This window comes from Callorhinus ursinus, unplaced genomic scaffold (assembly GCF_003265705.2).
Source record: "Callorhinus ursinus isolate GAN/ISIS: 27379988/994484 unplaced genomic scaffold, GSC_fseal_2.0 scaffold15, whole genome shotgun sequence".
NCBI classification, from domain to species: Eukaryota; Metazoa; Chordata; class Mammalia; order Carnivora; family Otariidae; genus Callorhinus; species Callorhinus ursinus.
Genome location: NW_027397077.1, coordinates 32098757 through 32124866, shown reverse-complemented (window position 1 = coordinate 32124866; position 26110 = coordinate 32098757). Strand labels below are relative to the sequence as shown.

Genomic DNA, 26110 nt, shown 5'->3' with positions numbered 1-26110 from the left:
TGTAATGTATGGTGATTAACCTAACAATAAAAATTTAAAGAAGAAAAATAAGGTAGGCTTTAACTGAAATAGGTATTTAAAAAATGAGTTTACCAGGTTTAAGAGGACAGGAGATAGAAGTCAGTAACATATCCAAAGAAGAGTATTTGCTGAGGTGTGGTAGTAAAGAAATACAGAAGCTTAGGGGATTGAGGGGATGAGGCACAAAGTAGATTATGGCCAGTGTGCTCAGGATCCTACAGGCCAAACTAAGGAATTTAGCTAAAATATTTTAAGAGGAAAGGTTACAGATCACAGCCATCAAAATTTCCATCTTTTGCTTCCAAATTACTACTATACTTGTGAATGTCCATATGAGCAGACTTGGACGGAATTGTTGCATATGGTAAGCATTTTTAAGGAAATTTCACCACCAATTCCTCTACTGTTGGTCCCCTGTGAGTTTATGATGACCTGAAAAAGCAGCAAGTGATTTTGTGATGCCCTTTATAATTAGTGTCCTTTTGGTGTTTATTTTCCCAATGCTTACTACAGAAGAAAGAGTAACACGTTCAGGTTTTCTTCTTTACCCATACCTTGTAACCATACGATAAACTGGAAGGTTCAAGGATGATTTTTTTTCCCTACCAATTTAATTAATGCACGGTATGGTATGAGGGTATGTATTTTGAACCTATAATTTGCCTTGAAGTTATTGACAAATTGCTGTTACAAAGAATCTGCTCTAAGCTCAACTTTTTCAGCAACCCTTCCCAATTAACCCTTCCCTTCTTGAATCTTTCCACCAACCTCAAGTATTAGGCAAATGCTTTACGGATTTCCTTTTTCATTATTTTCTCCCATTTTTAGCCTGAGCTCTACCTCCCTGTTCAAAACACCAACTTCCTAAACTTAAAAAGAGGAAACCTGATCCTAAAGAGAACAAAGACTGTATGTCATGTATCTTTTTGTCCTCAGGCCCTAGCATAATGCTCAATATATGTTAAGCAGTAGATGAGTCTTAGATGGATGGATACACGGATGAAAGAATGGGCAGATAAGAAGGAGAAAGAAAGGGCAAGGCACAAAAGGAAAATGTAGCCAGAGGAGAGCAGAAGAAAGGAAAGGGAAAAAGAGAAGAAAGTAAAATAGAAATGGAAAGTGGAGCAGGAAGGAGAACACCATTAAATCAAAGATTTTAACTGCATTAGTCAGGATGCTGAATTGCAAATAACAAAGACCCTGCTCAATATAGCTTATATAAAAGGGTAATCGATTGGGTCCTATAGCTCCTTATTACCCTACAGCATAGCTCAAGATTGAAGGAAAAGTTGCAGGAAGCAGCACCTAAGGTCACAGAAGTGGAGACACTGTTTCAGGACTCTTTCCCTGCTCCCTGTTCAATCCTGTCCGAGTATCTTGGCTTAGCCTAACTGTATGGACATTAGTCACCTTCCTCTCCAGAGACCATCTCACTCTTAATGTCCCTACTCTGATGATACTTTTAGGGTACTACTTCTACTCCTTCTTGAATTCTTTTGTCCAGAAGATTAGGAACTATGAAATGGTTGCAACTTGGGACCCTAGTCCATGAATTTTGATCAAAATAGCTACATTTAGTTTAAAAGGCATATAGCTTTAAATTAGGACACTGTTTTCTGGATTGCAGAGGTTACTTTATTTTTAAATTATGCTAAAAGATCACAGACATTAAGTATTAAATTAACATTTAATAAAAGAAGTTAGATTGCATAATCAGGCTTTAAATGGTATTAGCTGATAACAAATAAACTTGGCCAAATCTGAATAATGTCTAACTTCTGCCCCACCAATCTCATGGCATGACATGAAAATCAAAAAAGATGAAGTGTGTGAATACATACAGTAAGGTCTATGAAACTACAGTTGCCATTATAGCTGTCATTTCTTCTGTTATTAATATTAAATAGATATTAAGAAGCAGAACAGGATGGGTCAAAGAAAGCATCTCTTACCTTGTAATTCCTATCAAAGATTTCCTCCTGGTTCTTGGTAAAATAATTATTACTCATTTAATTCCTTAAATAACCATTCTTCCCAGCATCAGTATACTTTTTCATGGTCTCTAGCCCAGTACCTCACACCATGCATGCAGATGCAGACATTCTTACTTTTCTAGTATTTCTCAACACTAAGGAACTATGTTCAAAGTTAAATAAATGATGGTGTGAGATGATTTATCCAACGGGGCAGAAAACAAGAGGATAAGTGAAATTAACATCAAGAACATGTGTTGGTCACAAGGGACCATGCAGTAGAAGGACAAGTTGACAGCAATGACCCTGAGCAGGGAGTTCTGACTGTAAGGCATCTGATAGCCTTGTGAAAAAGGCAAACGTCAAACTAGACATCGCAAGTTAAGTGCAACTTTGATAGGTAAGGACTGGAAGAAAAGAGTATCCCTGACAAAGGAAACTGAATAAAAGGCAGAAAGGTAGGATCAAATATTGGGTACAGCAGCAAGTGATAAGTAGCAGGAGAATCAGTAACATAAGATAAAAAAGTAATTGTGGGAACATTCTCAATGTCAGCATTATAACAATCTTCCTAATCCCTGCCATACTTAGCAATAAAATAGGTAATAAAAATGGAATTAATTTAGTAGAATAATTATGGTATTTACAACTTTTCTAATTAGTATTATACTGGCCTCTGAAAATAAGCACACCTATGCTCTCTATTTACATGTTCATATAATTTCAACACACAAAGGATATTCATTAATTGTTAATTTTTAAAGATTTCCCTTAAAATTTGCTTATGCTGACATGTATTCCTATGAAAGGAAATAACACATTTATATATTGCCTTTGTCAAGGCCATGCTGAAAACCACCCTGTGCCATAAAAAGATATTTTTACTAAGGGCATATAATCAAACATGCACTTCATTCATCATTAAAACTTACAGCAAATATTCAACAGCTATGTAGCAATTGCAATGAAAACAATAAAGTTGATTTGAAACTGTAATGCCTGTGATTTGTCTCATAAAATACAGGAAAAAAAAATCCCTGTAAAACAAATAAGATATGCAAAGAACACTATTCCCATTTGATTTACAAATGTTTAAAATATAGTTTTAATATCTGGCACTCATGATGATAACTATATTTTTTTAAATGAAGTTAGAGTCTTAAGCTTTGCTACTTGTTATCATTTTTACAGATGAGTTATATATATTTTTCTAAAAAATGAATAACTAATCTTGCATATGTAGGCTGATCCATACAAAATGGACACCATCTTACCATTTTCACCTACAAAGGTGACATTTTTTTAGATTTCAACTATCAGATTAAAATCATAAAATCACAAAATTTCAGAGTGAGAAAAATGGCACAAGATACCTACTGGGGTCCCTAACTTGGTTCTTAAAAATCCCCTCTAGTATAAAACAGAGGCCATTTCATATCTGCATTTGTAATGTTTGTAATAAAGAGCTTAATATATGAGTGGAAACACAAGGGAGTATTCAATGCAGAATGAGCCCAATACTCAAATGGATCTTTCCCAGTATTTATCTACTTCAGATATTTTTTAATAAAAAAAGAAACACCTATCTCAAGCAAATATCTAACCTCACAATATAAAAGGTATCTGAACATTTAGTTTTTTAAATGACCAAATTAAAAGATATGAGGCCTTACTATCTAGACTAAAAATATAATGCATTTATTTCTCTAATTTCAAACAAAAGGAACTAAAATTAGCATTCCTGGATAACGTTCTTTCATCTAAGTAGTTTGGAAGAATCAAGTGAATTATTCAAATCTAGAAAAGAAAACCACTGAGAATATAGATATTTTAATGTTCTTCAGCCTGCAACCTATCCAGGAAGAGAGAAATCAGATAAAAGATAACCTTGAGCTAACAAGGTTATGATGGATTCTTTCAAAGTCAGTCAATCCTGGGTCTCCATGTCAGGTAGGACAAAAAGACACAGACGGGAAATCTGTCTTCTTATATCCACCCCCACCGCAAAATTTAAGCAAACAAGAACACTGCTGATTAGCCAAAGAATCAATTGTACCTTTCTACTGTCCTATCCCAATAAGTAAATTTATCTTACACTGTAAAATATTAGTTAATAAAAGTTTTACCAATACAAAATTATTCACCTCTAAACTTCAGCTTTTTCAAATATGAGATCAAAATATTCTAGGGAAGAAATAATGTAAGAAATCATATATGATTTAGCCCACTAACCATACAAAGAAAGTGAGCTTAAGAAAACTGAATTGCTTAAGATCCCAGAGCTCTTGAAAGCAAGATTTGTCTCAAAACACTTGAGAACTACTGGCCCAAGGCTGTGATGGCCCAACGTGGTAGGATACCATCCACTTTTTCATAATTTGGTCATCTTTGCTATGTGATTGGGAGGTACGTGTGTGTCCATGTATCTGTGTGTAGGTCAGACAGGCATTAATGCAGTTAAGACTCAATTTTATACTTATTAATAATCATTCTTAAATGGTCAGTAATCCTATTTAAGTCTAAAGATCCCCATAAATTAATTTCTGTAATGCCACAGATTTATGTGCAACTGGGTAAGCAAATACATATCACAGTATTATCACAAAATATAACCAAAATATCAATTGCTAAAACAAGCAAATTGATAATTCTCCAATATATGATGTATATATTAAATCAAAAGGAGTAACAACAGAAAACTTTGAATAAAAATATAAAGGTTTTAGGTTGAGAAACAGAAGTTCATTGAGAATTCTTCTACTGAAAACAGAGCCAACTCATCACTAAAAATGACAACATATGAAATAGTGTTTACAGGGGTAAACTGGGTTTCAAAATGCACATGTTGGCAATATTAGAATTTAACATAACAAAAATATAATGTATAAAAAACACCAAAGGTTTATAGCCAAATAAATGTATGAGGGAAAACTAATAAACACTCTGCATAATACAATTATTTGGGTGACATATTTAAAATAATTAGTTAACTTTCCTACATTAAAAACTGAACAATTTTAAAATACATTGGCAAATGAAATTTAATAAAATTTTATTTGTAAATGAATTTTTTGGGCTACACATTATATTTAAAATCACCTATGATCTTATTGTTTATTATAAAATCCATTGCTACTGCTTTCTGTATGCATTATTTACATAAATAGAGCTATTTACTAATTCCATAACTCATAAGGAAATGTGGTCCTTATCAATAGTCATAGCCTTTGTACAATTCCTCAAAGATAATATATATGCTACATTACACATACATATTTTTACTTAAATGGTACATACCCCCAAATACGTTATTCATCTCAACTTCAATTGTTCATCACCTACAAATAAACAAATGGATTTTAGAATAAAGCATAAATCTGGGCTTTTTTTTTTTTTAATGTAGTCAGTTGCATTCCAATACTGGTTTTAGAATAAAATGTCTCAATGGCAGGGGCGCCTTGGGTGGCTCAGTTGATTAGGTGTCTGACACTTGATTTCAGCTCAGGTCTTGATCTCAGGGTCATAGTCATGAGTTCAAGCCCCACTTTGGGAGCCTACTTAAAAAAATAAACAAAAAACCTATCTGAATGGCAAGTCATAAAGTCATGCTAGAAAAAAAGTATCTCAGTGAATTACAGAGGATCTGATATCATCATATTCTTTACACTGTGTAATAAGTTACCCTGATGAGCAAGAAAATTGTCACAGTAAATCTATTAAAAAAACCTGTAGGCCGATCCATATTTGAATACCTATAATGAAAAAGAGATACTACTAGTTTTGCTTATTGTACGCATAGTAAGCATTTGATTTTCATATGAAAGTAAAAATGGTCTTCATTTGAAATTAAGGAAAAAATTTCCTAAGATCAAAAAGAGCAACAATTAATATTCATTCTTTTAAAACTACATTAAAAACTCACTTCTCACCATTTCTTTAAATTCACTGCCAATTTTTAGATCAGAATTTACTTTTAAAAACATGAAATCTAAATTTTTAAGGCTAGATAAATTGTTCAACAATTATAAAAATTTTACTTTGGTTTTTAAGTAATCTCTACACCCAACATGGGGCTCAAACTCACGACCCAAAGATCAAGAGTCACATGCTCTACTGACTGAGCCAGCCAGGCACCCCTACAGAATTTTAAATGGTGTGAGGTCTATCCAATATATACAAATGTCCCACTTTTCTTACTCTCAAAAATTTAACACTGGGGCGCCTGGGTGGCTCAGTCGTCAAGCGTCTTCCTTCAGCTCAGGTCGTGATCCCAGGGTCCTGGGATCGAGCCCCACATCGGGCTCCCTGCTCAGCAGGAAACCTGCTTCTCCCTCTCCCTCTCCCCCTGTTTGTGTTCCCTCTCTGGCTGTGTCTCTCTGTCAAATAAATAAAAAATAAAATTAAAAAAAATTTAACACTGAACCTTCCTAAATTTAAACTCCAAGTGTTATTGATAATAGTTTGGACTTTAACAAAAAATGATATTTACAATTCAATGACTTATGTTTTATCTTCAAACTCTCCTTTCTGAGCTCCATATCCATGCAGCTAATTGGCTACCTGACATCACTATTTGGATACTCTAAAAGGGATGTCAAACTCAATGTGTCTGAATACAAACACATGACTTCCTATACCAATTCTGCCCCCAACCCAAATGGTCAACTTCCAGTGTCGGTAGTGAATGGCACCACCATAATTCACCAGCCAGAGAGGGAGAAGTCACACATACCTTTCTCTCTCACTTCTTGTAAGAGTAAGGTAAGAGTAGTCAATCCACCACTAGGTCTAGAGCACTTTACTTCATACGCTTATCTGTTACCATCTCCCTTCTACCTACCATCATTTTATACCTGAAACAGCAGGAAGAACATTCTCACTGCATTCACCCAACTCCACCCTTTTCCCCCTCCCCATTTCAACCCTCTGATGATGCTTCAGTGTCTTCCCATTAGTCATAGCAAATGACTGAAGTTTTTTAATTGGCCTACAAATCCATCTATCATCTAGCCTTTGCCAAATATTCCCAGTATCTTCCACCATTCTCCACCTTGCCCTCTGCACTCCAGATACATTGAAGTGTTTTCATTTTTCAAAACCTGTCATGTTCCTTTCCTACTTACGGGTTTTTATACATATCATTTCATCTGGCATCTTCTGTCTCTTAACCCACTTCCACCTATTCTTTCTGTAGATTCCCACTTAAACTTCACTTTCTAAGAGAAGTCTCTTCTGACTCCCTAAGTCAGGTCTTCATAATATATTCTCACAGGACAGTATTTGCTTCTTCAAAGCATTTATCACTGATTGTCTATGTGACTTATAACTAGATCTCTCACTGCAATGTAAACTAAATGAGGGTAGCATCTATGTTGCATATCCTTGGTGCCTAGCATAGAGCCTGACATGCAATAGATAATAATGAGCAAAATTAAAATGAGTAAGTGAATGAAAATGATAGTTTGGGGTATCTTTTTTTAATGTTCCATTTGTACCAAGGCATGATGGTACAAATGGAACATAAAAATGTTGTATTCTTGAGGAAAATATTTAAAATTATTCCTGAGTCCCAAAACAAGAAGTATGGAGTCCAATAATGATGCTTATAAACTGGTTAACTGCTTCCTGAAGAATGAAACAAAATTATTTATTCCCATGTAATTCAATGAATAAAATTTAGTAGGAGTGAAATATGTATAGAATAAAAGAAGTTATATTTTATGAAGCTTTTCCAGTTACAATATGCTTTCAGATAAATGTCTCACTTAATGTCCAAAGGAGAACATGTATTGAGTATCTAGTGGTATTATCTCCAGTTATCAGATAAAAAAGTAGGGAAAGAGGTTTCGTGTTTGGCCTGTGGTTGCATTGCTAATAAGCAGCAGAACGAAACCTCTTATCTCTAACTCCTGTGTACTTCCTACTAAATTACAGAGCCTTGGCAGTGATCCAGATGATGTAAACCAGACAAGTTCTCCCAATGAGACCATGTTGTAACTCCATGATAATTACGTTGCTGCTACACAAAATTTTCATAATGTATGCAATCTGTACTACTGTATAACTAAGAAGGCACTCATGCCACAAAACTCAACTCTACCAACCTGAACTTTCCAAACTCTTCTCCACTGAATTAAGGCTTACATCTGCATCTCCTACTGCAGTATTCCCTGCACTACATGTTATACCAATTTAGGGACACCTCTTCTTTAACTAAACTGTATGTGCTGGAAGCAAGAGGGCATTCATATTTGTATTCTAGCCCCTAATGCGATGCCGCACTCACCATGGTCACTGAAATCCTGGGTGGTGAGTGGATATGTGCAATAGTAAATAAATGAATTAGGCCAAGAACAAGCACAGTACTACATGGTCCTGTGACTTCTAAATCATCAATACTTAAAATCTAGTGAGACCGTTATACTGAAATCTGGTTCTCTAGTCAGCATAATAACCATAAATCCAAATACATCATGTGTTTATAACAATATAGCAAAGCTCCTCTTACTGACAAGTTAAGGACCAAAGCAATTTGCATCAGGGAGAAACATTATTTTAAGCAGATAGAAAGGATCAGACATTTATAAAAACCCTGACAGGAATTAATACAAAAATGAGAAAATGATACACAGTAGGTTTCATTTATTCTAAATTTTGAAATATCTTTTAAGTATTTATTGTAGCATGTTGAAAAACAGAATGAGATATTCCCTTCCTACACAGACATTAAGGGTTCTGTGGTTTTATTTGTTTTTGTTTTTTTAAGATTTATTTATTTGAGAGAGAAAGAGCATGAGGAGGGGAAGGGGCAGAGGGGGAGAATAACCAAGCAGACTCCCACTGAGCGCACAGCTTGATGCGGAGCTTGATCTCATGACCCATGAAATTAGGACCTATGAGATCAGGACCTGAGCCAAAACCAAGAGTCAGACGCTTAACCGAGCCACCCCGGTGCCCTAAAACTAACTTCTGTATTAGTAAGCTACTTAATGTAAGGAACTTTAAAGTTACCTTGGTATGCATAATCCTTTACACCTGGGTAACTGTATAAATTGATAATGTTGGCATCATTAAATCTCATGCTACTCACAATAATCATTCATTCAAATTCTATTCAAAAGACAAGTAGAATGGAGAAAAATAAATCTTTTGTTTCTGAAATGTATAGACTTATGGGTCTTCTCAGCCACTTTGTTCTTTTGTTAGTTCTGAGCGAGTTCTAAGACAGCAGATCTTATCAATATGACAGGCCAAGATAAATGAAAACTCAATTTTTTCCAAATAACTATGGCCTTTTTCCCAAGCAAAAAATAAACCCAGAGCAATACTATTGAAAGCAAATGAATAGATTTTGTCAAAGCTTCAAGCAACAAGGAAGACAAGTATCTGGTCCCCTTTTAGCATAAGCTTGAATTATTTGTGACTGAGGCAATACTGAAAAGACAATTGCATGCTTCTCTGACAGAGAGATGGGTGCTACTGACTAAATAGAAGAAAAGGAAAATAGAGGAAAAAATGACAAGAGTAATATATTCTTTGTTAGGACCACAATCACAAAATGATCAAGCTTCTTTCAGAGTAATTGATAAAGATTAAATTTTCTTTATGACAAAAGCAATCAACAATGCATCTGGCTTATGCTCAAGAAAATAACAATTTTATAAATTTATTTTATAACTTACTAACTCCAGGTATCATACCCATTCTCATCACCTTTGTAAAATGACATTTAATGAATTGTCTTATCAGATATATCAGCATAAATCTCTGTCAAAGATTTCTTGGTCCAGTGTCTGGAATAAAGGCATATCTCTGAGTAGTTCTATAAGGAGAGAAATTCCACAAGCTGATGAAGTTCTTAAGTCTCGGTTGGATGCAATGAAAATCTCTTTTAATACCTATGTAGTACTGGTTTTCTTGCCAGATGATCAGGTTGTCATTTCAGAAACTAAAAGCTACCTGGCAAATTATCATCTGAAAACAAAGAAAGCTTATTAGATAGCTCACAGAGCAAGAATCCTATGGAATGGCTGGAATAGTGAAGAAATGCTGCCAACACTAATTTAATAAGGTGCATTGTCCATGTGATTATCTTTGCCGTTTTTCCATCTGTGCTGTGTATTTCACTTCTTGTTCAAACAGGCTATGGGCAATTTTTAGAAAGGAGAATCACTGGGCTCAAATCAGGGAGTCCTAACTCTTCCAGGATCTTTCTTGGAAAAAGCACTTCCGTAGTGAGCTGTTTCATCTACAAAGTTAGAGGGGTATGCTAAAAGACCTTTAAGTCTCTGCAAGAGAGAATAACTATGATTTCTAGAATGATTTTGTCATACTGCTGCTCCATTAAAAGGTTTATTAGGGAGGTCAATGGAAACCCAAAGAAAATGATCTCCAGATTCTCAGCAGATTTCATTTTCCTGTCCATCTATGCCTGTCCTCAGTCACTGGAGATAATCCTTAAGTGACAGTATTCCAAAGGCAAGTATTTCATGCTGAATCGTACATGCCTAGTTCACAAAAGCTGTTTATATAATAGTCAATGCATATAGCCATGAAAGAATGGAGAATAAAGCAAAAGTTTTTTAATCGACTACTTAAGTTATGGAGAGGCCACAAGGTGAAGTTATAAAGTAGATTTCTAGTCGAGAATGCCATCTACTGACAGTAAAATACTCAATATTCATATGGTTTTATCGAATGAAGAGTCAACAGTGGATTTCAGTCCTGGAGCAGTTAAGAATCTGGCATGTAAAAATAAAAGCCCATCAATTCTTAGCAACCCTCTGGGGTTTTTGTGGGTATATGTTTAATAACTGTCATATCTCAAAACAGTTCAGTCTAACCCCCCATATAACCTTAAAAATATAATAGTGGACAGATTTGCCAGCCATGCATGGATGGTTTGTATGCTCCTAACAGGTGCCCCATAACCAACTTCTTAGGATGCAAAGAGATTTCTATCAAAGGCTCTCAAACCACCTCAGAAAAAAATAAGGCATTTTATAAAAGTAAAAACTATATGCCAAAGTAAAGAATCCTACATCTCTTCCTCAATTTTTCTTATGACTTTCCACTGACAAAGTCATCCATTTAAGACCTGCTAATCCCCTGGCAGGGCTGTTTTGAGATGTGGAGGGTGATACAGGCTATGATAAGGGCTCAATTTCAATTATAAGAGAAAATACAACTGAAAACAAGAATATTATAACCTCATGTTTTCCATCTACTGAACTGGCAAAGATCAAAAGATTTACACTGTGTTGGTTAGTGCAAGAAGTAAAAAAAACATTCACACACCCACCATTTTTGGCAGGTGGATCCATTGGTACAAAATATATAAAGGATTATTTACCAATACTTAGAAAAAGCAATAAAGCAATTTTTTTTACTCTTAAATATCTCCTTTAAAATTATATAGTCTAGGAATATATAGTCATTGACCCTACTGGTTTTAAGAGCTACTTAAAGAATGAAGATTAAATAAAATAATTCATGTCAAGTATACAGAACAAAAAAGTATAGAGTAGTTCATGTCATTTTTATTATTATTAGATGATATGATTTAATCGTTTTAGAAAACACTACAAAATTTGAGACAAGTGTCACATTCATTATGGTAAAAAGAAAAAGCCTATGTGTGTACTATACATATCTATATCTAGAACATGATTATTTAAATGCTCTGGTAAGCCTTGCCAACTGGAGAAATTTCTTTACAGAAATGTATAATTTATGAATTATCATTTGTGTTAATTTCCTAGGAATGCTTTGTTTTGAATTAATAAATGTCTAAAAGAGTAGGGGAAAAAAACCCAAATCCTTATAATCTCAATCAAAATTATTATAATTCTATTAGGACATAACTGATTAAGTTGAAAAGTAATTTAAAATTTTTCCAGCATTTTCTTCTCTTTCTGTAACTAAATTACATTCTAGCCATTATCAACCATTCATTTTAGGTGAATGACAAAAAGAAAAAAATGTGAAGTGAAAGCACATTCATTTGACATTAACCCAAAATAACCAATTTGCTTCTCATGAGCCTTGGCTGTTGCTGAGGTGCATTTGTTAAATTATAGCAGCAATTTTTCCTCAGGAATCTTCTAATTTTGTTGCAATCACTGGAGTCATGTTTATGTATTTCCTTGCACAGATATACTGCTTCCTCAGAGAACTCTTGAGAATAGAAATTCTTTATCAGATGATTGAATATCAAACAGTGAGATGACTAGCCAGTTAGGTTAAAAATATGAAAAGACATTTAAATTTAAATATAAAGGAGATCATCTGAATGACAAATTATGGGTGATGTAGAGGAATGAATTAGGCAGAATTTCTTCCCTTCCTTTTACTCTCAGAGCTGCTCCATACCTAAGCAGTAAAGCTCAGTCGCACTATCTTATTGTTTAGAGCTCTACTGTCCAGTAAGGTAGCCACTGGCCAGATATGACTACTGAGTACTTTGTCATGTAGCTAGTAAAAATTGAAGATGTAGTACAATTGATGTAAAGTATCTCATTCATAACTGTTCTAATATTGGTACTTGTTGATACAAGATCTTGCCCTTCAAAACAAGGCATTGACCAGCCTGGTATTAAAGTCAGAAGGCACGAGTTTCCAGCGGGGTTACCTGGACAAATCATTTAAAGCCCCTGAGATTTTTTTTTCTTAGCTATAGAGGGCCCATCTGTGTGACCAACAACATTGCTATGAAAATCACTTAAGGTATAGATGAGAATTCTTCAAGCCATACACATTATGACACTTTAAGTGGTATTAATATTTAGTTTTATCTCAACCAACAACATTTGGAATAACTGCTCGTTTGTAATTCATCTAAATTGGAGCAGAAATACTACACCTTTGCTGCTAATCACAATGCTGTGTAGGACAGGCAGCAGCTGATTTGTCCAATCATTAAGTCATACCTTGGATTATTCCATAATAATTCTTTTTCAAGGGCTCCTGGGTGGCTCAGCTGGTTAAGCTTCTGCCTTCAGCTCAGGTCATGATCCCAGGGTCATGGGATAGAGCCCTGCATCAGGCTTCCTGCTCAGCGGGGAGTCTGCTTCTCTTTCTTTCTCCTTCTGATCCTCCCCACGCTCTTTCTCAACCCCCCCCCCAAATAAATCAATAAAACTTTTTAAAAAATTATTTTTCAAATCCAGTAAATAGAGTATGAATCTCTCAAAAAGCTTAATAATTTTAACAGTAACAAAATTAAGAGCAAACAAATTTTAGATTAAAAACAGATTCAAAATCAATGATGGTGTTTTCCTCCTAACAATTCTCTTTTTCATATACTCACATTCACTCATCAAACATTTCAAGTGTGCTCTACAATACAGCAAAGTAGACAAGATCACAAGCTTTGGAATTACCAACTCTAGAGTGTTAAATTTCGGCCACTTTGAGTGTTTTATGTGACCCTTCCAACCCTGTAATACTGGAATCAATTATTAAGTGTTGCAGGATTTTTGGACAATGATGTATTAACTACAAAAAAATTAACTCCTAGCACATGGTATTTAATAAATACTAGCTAAAATAATATTTATTATTATTTAGTTATTGTTCTATACACTGAAGATACTAAAGACACAGGCTCTGCCTTCAAGGCATTATCAACACTATCATCTATCAGATGTATCTAAGGAAGTCTAAAGAGTAATTATTTTCCAGTATCCAGGAAACCATATGAATCTTACAGGCTGTTATCCTAATATTTAGCCCTGTGTAATTACAGCCTTGATCCTCTGAAGGATCCATTCAAGAAGCCTAAGGATTTTTGCAAACTAATATAGAGTTTACCTAATAGGTTTCATTTAATCAGTCTTGTCATACTGAATTTCAGAAAGCTCTTGAGGAAACTAGTGGTTACCTCTTCTAGCAGGCTTAAAGTTAGCCTAAGTACTCTGTTAAATGGATTTCCTCTTAAGCCACTTTTTAATAACACACAAACCCACCATCATCACATCCTAATGCAATAATCATTTACCATGATCCTCTGGTTCAGTGAGAGAGGTGAGAGATAAATAATAAAAAACATCAATACCTTCTTGCATCCTTCCAGAAACTTGCCTCACTAAGCTCTTACCATGAGCACCCATCAGCTTTGCAAATTTATTTTCTTCCTACAATAAATCACAGAGTAGCAACAATGTTTAAAGCAAGGCCCTACTGGCCAATTTGGCAAGACCTCTATATTAAGAGTTTCTCAAAAGTTGTACCACTCGGTAATCATTTTTTATGTGGTGAAAAAAAACAAAAACAAAAACAGAATCCATATGGCCACAGCAGATTCTACCATCTACTATCAAAATGGAATGTCAAGGGCACCTGGGTGGCTCAGTCAGTTAAGCGTCTGCCTTCAGCTCAGGTCATGATCCCAGGGTCCTGGGATCGAGTCCCACATTGGGCTCCCTCCTCCGCCGGAAGCCTGCTTCTCCCTCTGCCCCTCTCTCTCTCTCTGTCTCTCATGAATAAATAAATAAAATCTTTAAAACAAACAAACAAACAAAAACAAAATGGAATGTCAAATTCCCCTTTGCAGATAGCTGTAAATTAATATGGCATGTCAAAATTTCCATACACTGGAATGACTGATTTCAAATCTATCAACCCAGTCCCATTTATTAACTATTAATTAGATGATAGAAGACACAATCCTACTTTCAAAAGACTGTTATTTTTAAATAGGTCTAAATTCTAGTCATTCATATATTATTACAAGTTGTTATAGATGGCCTTCAAAACACAGCTCTAACCAAGTAAATCACTTAATCAAAGCCTCAATGTTCTGATCTGTAAAATGGAGGTAATTACAGCTACACTGTAGTCATTTCACAAAAATATAAGAAATAATGTATATAAAGCACTCACCACAGTGTTATTACCACTACTGATGTTGTATTTTATTAGCTAGGGCAGGGGTCTGCAAACTTTTCAGTAAAGGGCCAGATGTTAAGTATTTTCAGCCTTGCAGGCCCTAAAATCTGTAGCAATACTATGCAACTGCTCCCCTCAAAAGCAATCATTAAGACATAAACAAATGAGGGTGGCTGTGTTCTAATGAAACTGTATTTGTGGACACTGAAATTTGAATGTTATTTAGAACTATTATTCTCGTTTTTTTTGTTTTTTTCTCAACCGTCTAAAAAACAAAAACAATCTCAGTTGGTGGACAACATAAAGAACTGGAGAACCAGAAATGACCATCTGCCCATAGATTGCCAAGTCCTGGGCTAGAGGAGTCTGATTTGAATTTACATCAATCGATTCTATCATTAATTGGCCAGTTTTTATGGGGAAAAAAATCACTTGCAACAAATTGAAAGCACTTTACATACGAAACCATGTTATTTTCATTACCCTGTTGAACACTTTTGGAAAAATATAATACAAGTAATCCTGCTTTCCAAATTTTGAGTTACCTACATTAGTTACCTACATTAGTCATTAATGGCTTTTTTCATAAAAGCAAAATCCTCCTCAGGTTGCTTTTGGTTAGCAAAAACAGGTACTAATACAGGTCTGTACAAAAGCAAAGTAGCATAACTCGAACTTTCGGGAAGAAGGGGATACTCTTTGCTTTATGCTATTTCAGCCTATAAGAGGTTTCATAGGGCCTATTTTTGGATAGTGGGATAAACCTGTGTTTTGATTTCACTATTTAAACACCTACCATTTTGTAGAAATTTTAGGGGTATTTCACCTCCAGTGTAAAAAGTTCAACAATGGCACTTCAAAGCACTGCAAACAAATTTATTTAGCATGCTTGTTAAACATATTGCTTATTTTCCTTACTAAATTAACTGTGGTTTGTGAAACAAACAAATGAATCTAACAATAAAAGATGCAAAAAACAATTTCAATAAATAGGTCTTCATTTACTATTTAATCTCCTTTCTGCCACTGTCTTAAAAACAGCTGCCAGGAAGAGATGCAAACACCATATTTCTCCAGTTACATAATGTTAATTATAATGGAATTACACTACAAATAAAATCTTAATCATGTTGGCCACTCTTCTCCATGTTCTTATTACTCACAGACTCCCAATCCATTAAATCTGCTGTGCTGCAGTATTAAAATGGATGGAAGTGCAGGGGAGAGAGAAGATGAATTTGGTTTGGTCAAAAGGTCAAGGGATAATAATTTAGTTAAATAAGTAAAGTGAGGCATAATCTTTTCATCCTTTTTATATCTTATGCTTTTAATGCTGGATTATCTGCAAAATGAACAAAGGCAGTGAATATCAGGTCAGCTCTGCTGAGAATATCGAGCTGACAACAGCACTGAAGGATGTGCTATTGAGGTTCATATTAGTTGCTCTCACGACATTAACTTAGAGTTTGAAGATATTTATCAAGCATTCCTTATCTATCCATACTTTACAACCCACCAATTTATTTACTTCTTGAACTTAATTACAATGGATAGTGAAAATATAGGAATGCAAAGATAAATAAGCCATTTAAGTTTACAAATCCACAGGACAGGTTCATTTGTTCCTTTGTTTTCCCAGTCATGACATCAACTTAGCACCTAATTAACAAAATAGCAATATTACCATGGTTGGATATATGTACAGATTGTTAAATATACAGGTAATAATGAAGCATTGATACATACTATAAAGCCAGACTGACTGTGTTCTGTATACTTAGCCATTTATATATTTGTAGGATTATAGATAATTTACCTGCCATTCTAAGCCCAAATTTGTCTGTAACATGCAAATAATGATCATAGTTACCACAAACTGTTAGAAGGATTAAAACAGTTAACATGTGTAACTAGTTTTTATATTAGCTAACACAAAGTAAGAACTATGTAAATCATTATTAAATAAAGCAATGGCTAAAATACTTATTAACTAATACTCTATACTACTGTTTTTATAATACTTGTATTTTGATAGGTCACTACTATTTGGCTCTTTTTAGATCTACATGAGAAAAAAAATCTAAAGAACTTAATAGCCCTATCCATGATAAATGTTTGCAATGATAAGGGTGAAAGAAAAATCTAAGGGTTGTTTGCCTCAAATATCACCAACGTCTGACATAATTAATGAAACAAAATTACAGGGCAATAGGGCACTCAGTACTAAAGCAGCTAATAATGAAGGAGTCCTTAACCAGCAGTGTAGAAAATTTGACTCTTCCATAATAACCCTGAAAATCTGCCACTTCATTAGCTCCTGCTCTGTATGTAAAGTGGTTACTCTCAATTCAGTGCTTTCTTCTCTTCCAAATATCCCTATGACCTACTATTTCCAAACTTCCAGGTCCTCAGAAATAAACTTGACATTATTCTTAACTCAGTTCCATATAACAGAGCATACCACTTAGCTAACGACCATAGGGAATGTCAAGATGTAGAAAAGGCAGCCCCAACCTTCAACAAGTTTACAATCTATTTGGACCAACAAAAGAGAACATAAGTAAGACAAAAAGAGAAACATACAACCATACAGCAAGGAAGAACTAAAACATCAAACCTGGGTGCAGTGCTTTAATGTTGAGAGCGTTTTTACCAGTGTGTTATCTCATTTTGTGCCTCCATCCCACTCCAGTCCAGGAAATAATCCCCAGGAAATAAACTGTATTGGCATTATAGAAATACCATACAGAGCCTCAGGAAATCTAAGTAACTTGGTCCAGGTCTTAAAGATGGGGGCAGAGCTGTAGTGCAGAATCCAGATCTTCATACTCACATCTAAGATTTTAAACTACAGCACTCTCTTCTCTAAAAACAGAGACGCATAGGATTCCAGTACTCTGTCATAACTTCCCAGAGAAAGGATGTGAGACAGTTCATGATGAGTGGTTAAAAGTGAGCATGTTGGGGCACCCGGGTGGCTCAGTCAGAAGAGCATGCAACTCTTGATCGCAGGGTTTTAAGTTTGATCCCCATGTTGGATGTAGAGATGACTTAAATAAATAAAACTTAGAAAAAAAAAAGAGGAAGTAAGCATGCTGATGGAGAGAAAGGTCACTGCAAATGGGAAATGGTGCCAGCTCAGAAAGGTAAAGAACAAATTCAGGGCAATGGGTTTGAATGGAGACTTAGGGGGTGGGGGTGGCTGTGCTGACAAGAATAGAAAAGTCATTAGCCACTATTCTACATTTCCTATTGGCTGCACAAAAGCCTGGGGAGAAAGACCAGGGTTTTGAAGCAATTGCTTTGAGCATCAGTAAGCTAAATTTCAACTGCAATACCTTTAATGCCAATCTATCTATCCTGTTACCTCTCTTAAGACTCTGATATGACCCATACACTCGATCTGATTAACTGGGACTCCCCAAACCAACTGCTGCCCAATATTGAGCTGACAGGAAGCACTTTAGTAAATCTTAATTTCTTAAACACTTAGTTAGAAGTACTGTGCTAAAATCTCTTATTTCTTCTTATTTTATCTTCACAACAACCACAACAGGTCTGTCAGGGGTGCCCAAGACCACCCCTACATTCAAAGACTTGCAAGAAATACTCACAGAACTCAGTATCTAAGCTGTACTTATGGTTAAGGAATTATTACAACCATGTATTAGGAATACACAAATGAATAATAAGAGAAAAAAAACCACAGATGGAATCTGTAGGAATCCATATGCAAACTTCTTTATGTTCCCCTCTCCCATGTGGTGGTCAGAGAGTACACTCTTCTCCCAGCCATGAAAATGTAATAATATATGTGCAATATATCCATTCAGGAAAACCTATTAGGGACTCAGTACCAGCGTCTGTTTGTTGGAGGGCTGGTCCATAGGTACTCTCTGCCTAGAATTATCAAAATTCCAGATCACAAAAAAGGAGGTGTTGAGCACAAACCATATTATTTGTATTAACAGACTAGGCAGAGTGAACAACTCTTATCAATTAGGAAACACCTTCTATCAGTACCAGCCAAGGGCCAATCTTACAAGCACCTCTCTTAGTTTCAGGACTGCTCTATCAACTTTTCCCTGCACACGGGGCAGTTATTACTCCACAAAGATCAAGTAACTATAACACAGAGACATTCAGTAACTCATCTAGGATCCTAGAAGTTCTAAGTGCCAGTGTGTGTTAGTTTGACAGCTCCTTAAAAATACAGAGACAAAGGACTTGTCAAATGGTTTAGTTTTAGGAAAAATTCCAAGAAAGAGAAGGAGTAGAGGTGAGAAAGAGATGACTAGGAGGCAGGGAAATGTGAGGATGGAAAGCTCATCCAGGGGTGTATTTTTTTTTAAGATTTTATACTTAAGTAATCTCTACACCCAACATGGGGCTTGAACTTACAACCCCACAATCAAGAGTCACATTCTCTACCAACTGAGCCAAGCAGGCACCCCCAATTAATTTGGTTACCACCATGGGCAAGTGGGGGTCAATCCCACTACAGCACAGAGGGAAATGAACTTTAACATTGTCCATTCAAAACACTGAAGAGAATAGTTATTTAGTGGTTCTGCATTCCCTATTGGTCAAGGTTCTCAGGAACTATTAGCTTCCAATATTAAAGAAATCCTAGGGAAGAAAGTAAGAAGCCTTCGTGTGGTTTTGCAACAAGTGTAGGAGCCAAAATTTATATCTAGACAACGCAAGATGGGGCATAAAAGGTGTAAATGCAGTCTATATTAGCCCTCGGCAGTTTAACTTGCTCAGGCTATACCTGGGTCATCATGGTTGGCTTCCATAGCTTCCAGGGATTAAAGACACAAATAATATGGACCAACATGACAGTTTTAATTACAGTTCTCATTTGGTGTAGAAGAGGTTAGAGTAAAACTACATCTCAAAAATTCTAGGCATAACAGCATTTTTTACAGGAAGCTATTTAAGGCCAGCAGTGGTGTATATATATATAAAATTTTGCAGGAATTCTGACTCTGGCTTAGTCAAGTTTCTGTCAAATATCAGATTTCTATTAAATAACCTGTTAAATATGGACACACACACACACATATATATATATATAAAACTGTGAGAAATTTGTGTGTATGTGTGTATGTGTATATATACACACAAACAACTGTGAGCAATGTATGTCTGTTGTTTAAGCCACCTAGGATAGGATTTATTTTGCTATGGCATCCCAAGTTACGACAATAGTATACCAGAAGAAGGAAACATTTTAAGTGGAAGCAGAGAAAACAAAAAATAGGGTAGCTGTATTTGTCTAAAACCAAGTAGTAAAATATTGATCAATTTAAAGTGTCTTGAACATGGTAAAAACAACAGCTTCCTGATGTTTCTGACCCAGGTATAGTCGGAAATGAAGTGGATACAAAGTATGAAATGAGTCATATTTACAAAAAAAAGTTATTACAGAGAAATAAATAGAGGCATGGTATGAATTTGGCAAAGCAAATTCCATTCACTTTTTAAGGTCTGTATTTCTCAAAAATGCCATTTTTTATTGAGGAATATTTGATGGTTTAAGACTCTGCTCAAAACAACCATAAAAAATGTTTAAATCAGGCTGAAATGTGAATTATGATTAGGAGTTCTAAGTAAATAAACAAAGCTGATATAAATTACCTTGTCACAATTAAAATAAAAAAAAGCCATCTTTTTCTAACGTTTTATTTTTTATATACACCACAATTGAAGAATCTTCCAATGAACTGTGCTTTAAAACTTAGGGAGCAGTAACTTTAAAGCTCTGGGAGAGGTAGTTTAATAGATAATTCAATAGATACTCTGGAGGACTCTAAATAACATACAGGAAAATAATACACACAATGGCCCGGAAGAGTCACCGTAACCCAAGTAGAAGATTTTGCCAAAGCCGTGCCAAATAACATTTTTCAGTAACCACTAAAAAAGGCATACAAGAAAAAAAATTTAACTAAGTGAAATAAAGTCCAGTTCACTGACAGAATATCTGACTGGTTCATGTACATTTCTAGAAGTTTTCTGTGTCACTGGGATATGAAAATTCAAAATTATCTCAGACATATATGTATTTTTGGAGCCCTACAAAAAAGTATTAAGTTATAGCCAAGATAGATGAAGGACCAAAATTAGGAACTGGTTAAAATATCTATCACCATCTCTCTTCCTTCAGAGCTACTGTTAACATCAAGCTAGACATATGAAGATTAACACTGTGCCAACTCACCATCTCTGTGCATCTAGGTATTTATGGAAGATAAAATCTGCTTCATAGAAATGTGCTGAGAATTAGCTCTCTAGTATCTGCAAGCCCTTTGTAAACCTACGTGGAAGCTGAGCCCAAAGTCTTATCATTTCTTTAAACATTTAACACCTTCAACTCTAGCATTCTCTTTAACAGATGCTCCTCACATCTCACATGTCAAAGCACAGCTTCCTACAATCCCTAAAAATAGAAAACAGGATGACACATTTTGGTCCTGATAAGCAAAATTGAAGTTGCTATAGGACAATCTGATAAGCCAATCCTAGTATTATGAGAAATGGAAGGACCTCATTCATGATAGGAGAATTTAGGGAAGGAAAAGAGTAAATTGGGACCAATCTTTCTTTGTTGTACATAAACACTCACTCTGCCTTTTGTCAAGGGAAAGGGTCCCTTTGGCTTAATTCTATAAATATGTTTATCAGAATATGTAAGGTGAAGAGTTGAAGATAAGGAATTTTTAAAAATTAAATGTCACATATCTAAGCCAATTTACAAATTTGTTAATTCTACATGTCCAGATTTGGACATGCGTCAAAAAAAAAAGTATTGGACTTATGTTTTAGAACAAAGTTATAAGACAATATATACATGTTCCTCATTTCTTTAATATAAACATACCATACTATTGGATTCTAAAATGTACTTTTGTAAACTTTGAATTTATCTGAAACTGTTTCTAAAACTGTGTTGTATTTTTAATTCTTGTATTCTTTTCTCACCTTAACCCCTGATAGAAAGCTGTGATTATACTGATGGGGTCTCCTCCTAACTACAGACACATGCCAACCTCTTTCCTGTCTGCATAAATTCTGCACAAGCAATTCCATCTCCTTGTAATTTTATCCTCCTTGATCTTCACATGCCTGATTTTCTCATCCTGAGAAACTCAGCTGAAATATTCTCTTCTAAATACTGTATTCCCCAATATACTAATTAGTTTTCACCCGCACTGTCAGCCCTTGTAACCCATTCTTTCTTTCCACCCAATCACATTACTATCACCATACCTCTTGGTTATGGTCACATTTGTTTTTTCCAATTTATTTTCATGTATCCATGGGTTAGGTGTCTCCCCTATAGACTTTAAGCTTCTTGAGTGGATTATCTACATTCAATTCATTTGCCACTCTTCCTACACCTAACATCTACTAGGCACTCAAATATTTAATCTAGGACTATGTACAAGTCTATCTTCAGATCTGGATTAGAAAAAAATAATGATTCCAAGGTAACCTATTCTTTATGCACTGCTGTATTTTCCAAATTTTCTAAAACAAACATGCATTTCTTGTTAAATCAAGAAAAGTATCCCCTTTTCTAAGGATGGCTTTCCCTTTATAATGCTTTTCTTAGGGCTTTGATTTTGATATAGTCCAGGTATTTGAGTCAAAGGCAGTCATTTACTGCTTGGTCATCAAAATGTACATATTAGTCTTCTATGGAAAAGATGGTCCCATCAGTGAAGAAGATACCTATCTGGTAGTCCTGTTGGTGGTCATGACCTTCAAAAGCTTACTCAAAGAGGAAAAATAGGAGTTAAAAAATTGACAGTTTATAAGATCTAACAGCATGAAATCATTTCCAGAGGTACAGCAATCAATCTTTTTCTTAAATGGTATCAACTGCAAAGTCCATAGTGGAACAAGATTAACTTGTTTGGAACTAGACCAACCCTCAAGGCCAGGAAGGTGACAAGAGAAGGAACCTAGTGAGAAAACACACTGCCTGCAAGAACAGTTAACAAATAAAGGGCAACTTTTTCCTAAAATAGAAAAAAGGAAGTCCAAAGGAGAGGGTTGGTGAAGCATGGGGATGAAGAATCATGTCACAGAAAAGCCCAGTAGCATTCGCCAAAGTCCCAAAAAGCAGACTAAATTCCAGGGGCTGAACTTCAACCCTTGAAAGAGAAACTTTAAGAAGTCAGGTAAAGTCATAATCCTACATTTAATGTAAAATCCTGAAGAGATAGGCTCTTGAACAGAGCATAAAGATCACTTTTCAGAACATGGGTCCAAGTGCCTATCATATAAGGGTATTTAAACTAAGTCACAAAGGGCAGACAAGCAACAAGCATAAAACATCCATAAGCTATAGAGTATTGGACTGTAGCTCTGTCAAATCTGCTGTGAAAGGGAAAGAGCAGCTCAAGAAAAGTAGCTAATTTCTATCTGTAATTTAAGAGTTTGATTCTATCTGTCATTAAAATGGATCTAAAGTAAACACTGTAAAATATTAACACGTCCAAGGAGGTTAAGAATACACAGATAAGGGGCGCCTGGGTGGCTCAGTCATTAAGCGTCTACCTTCCACTCAGGTCATGATCCCAGAGTCCTGGGATCCAGCTCCACATTGGGCTCCCTGCTCCACGGGAAGCCTGCTTCTCCCTCTCCCACTCCCCCTGCTTGTGTTCCCTCTCTTGCTGTCTCTCTCTGTCAAATAAATCTTTAAAAAAAAAGAATATACAGGTAAGATATGGATTATCTTGTACAGTACTATATATAATTTAAAATATTTATATCACTTTTTTAAGAATTAAAATGCTAAGAGACTATTTTCCTTTATGCAAAATTTCCTCTTTTCAACTGACCATAATAGTTTAGGTTACTATTTAATAAGATTCTTAGATTACATTTAACTATACTGAAGAGTATACACATTGAATTTATTTATTATGTACCTACTGGAATGCAGCATAAGCCTCTCCCCTTGGGTAGACATGCTATCCTACCTAAGGTTTTGATGGTTCACAGGATCATGGATTCATTTCATGTGATTGTTTTCTTGGGCTTTATGCTTTTTCTGTGAGGGAAAATTTTATGTTACCAATTTTGACTTTAAGAAGATTTATACTCTAATGTCAACTAATAATGTCAAAATTCTGTCATTCATAATGTCCCTCTCCTTCCATCTAAGACACTGCTTGTTTTACTACCTTACTACTCTTTGAAAGGAAAAAGAAAGATGAGGGAGAAGTTTGCATTGCCTCTTTCAAGGAAAAAACTGACTACCTTTACAAAAGCTCAACATTAGGGGCACCTGGGTGACTCAGTCAGGCCTCTGCCTTCAGCCCAGGTCATGATCTCTGAGTCCTAGGAAAGAGACCAGGGTCTGACTCCCTGCTCAGTGGGGAGTCTGCCTCTTCCTCTCCCTCTGCTCCTACCCCCACTTGTGCACTCTCACTCTCTTGCTCTCACATAAATAAAATCTTTAAAAAAAAACACAAAAACTCAACATTAAACAAATATAAATCTGAACAATTGTCTGATCATGCTTGACCACCATGACGATACCATTTAAGGCTTGCCACTATAACCTACTCATTAACTGTCCAAATTGAGAAACAAACATGAATTGATGTGAAAAAAACTAAGTGTAGGACTGTTTGGGGATGTAGCAATATTCAGACTTCAATTCAACTATTTGTTCCTGTATCCCCTTAAGCTACAATGAACACAATTTCCATACTCAGGAGGCTGATGTATTTGTTTTTAAAGATTTTATTTATTTATTTGAGAGTGACAGAGATAGCGAGAGAGAGCACAAGTGAGGAGGAGAGCGAGAAGCAAGTCCCCGCTGAGCAGGGAGCCCAACTCGCCCTCGATCCCAGGACCCTGGCATCACGACCTGAGCTGAAGGCAGCAGCGGCCCAAAAGACCGAGCCACCCAGATGCCCCAGGAGGCTAATGCATTTAAACCACATAACCCACCTGTCTAGGAGCAAACCTATTGAACAAATATGTACGTTTAAAAAAATGCATTTATAGACACCATTCAGTTTCAGCCCACATTGAAAGAGTACAAAATTTCTAAGTATGAAATTCGAGTGAAACAAACATAATACTCAGCCACATGGTATGATGTAATGAATCCCAGTTTGAAACAAGTGCACGAGCATTCTCCAAACTCATTTCTGAGCATGTTAATGGCTGTGCCATGCCAAAGAGCCCATTCCACCGAAAAACTAAAAGAATAAAGTCCATTGATGTAGTTTGTTGCTAACCACATCCTAAATTCTGTAATCTTAGCTGTGTACAATATAAAAATATAGTAACAGAAACAAATCCTCAATTGCTACATTTGTTACTTTATCCTCCCAGGGAAATAATTTCCTAGGAGAAAAGTACAAACTCATTTCACCAATGTACCACTTAATGCACAAAAACAAAACCTACTTTTCATGGGGAAAACAGACTTTTGGTGACTGGCAACTGGAAAGAGTGATAGGAGCCTGGAGAACATTTGATCCCTTGGCAAGAGAAACCCTTACACTGCACTCTGCCTCAGCATCAGCTAAATTTGAGACCTCGGCACCTTGAGTTTATACATTAATGCTGATTCCTACTTCTCAGTGGAGAAACACTACTGAAGGTACAGGTGTAGAACATATTCCAGCTTTTTTTCTTCTAGAAAATAACACACATCTGCTCACTGTAAAGTAATTACTGAATGGTAATTAGAACTTAGCACTGGGGTTTAAATAACAAATGGTGGATTTCTTTAGGACCTGGCTCAAAATGAACCGAAGTCTTAAGTCCAGTGATTTTGCACAAGGTTCCAGGGAGGCAAGGGGTAAAACAGGAAGAGTATCAGGCCATGGACTAGGAGCTTCAAAGTCCCTGTTCTTCATGACTAGCTGTATCCTATCATCCTGTGGCCCTCAATTTCCTCATCCACAAAATGAGTGAGTTTAACTAAAGACACCTAAAGCTCTCAATTTCAACACTCTAACTGTCCCCTGCTTTTCAGATTATTTTAAGATAGTAATTTGTTAGTAAGCCAGCTTCCCAACTTGCCAAGCAACACCAAACGTAACAATTTATGAAGTGGTGCCAAAAGTGGCAAGACATCTAAAAGGTTTGAAACTGAAAATTCTTTCATATCAGGAACAAAATCTGTATAATGATCTTTATATTATTTATATATTATTTATATTATAAATATAATATATATTATATATATT

At 35.5% G+C, this 26110-nt stretch overlaps 1 protein-coding gene across 2 annotated transcripts in view; it reads right to left on the bottom strand.

The window, feature by feature from the left end:
- The window catches only part of CNTN4 (contactin 4), a 952644-nt gene that overhangs the window by 798058 nt on the left and 128476 nt on the right, over positions 1–26110 (bottom strand). For both annotated transcript variants that reach the window (XM_025885702.2, XM_073901561.1), the window contains exon 2: positions 5292–5332. The gene's annotated coding sequence lies outside the window, so the exon portion shown is untranslated. The remainder of the gene's footprint in view (positions 1–5291; positions 5333–26110) is intronic.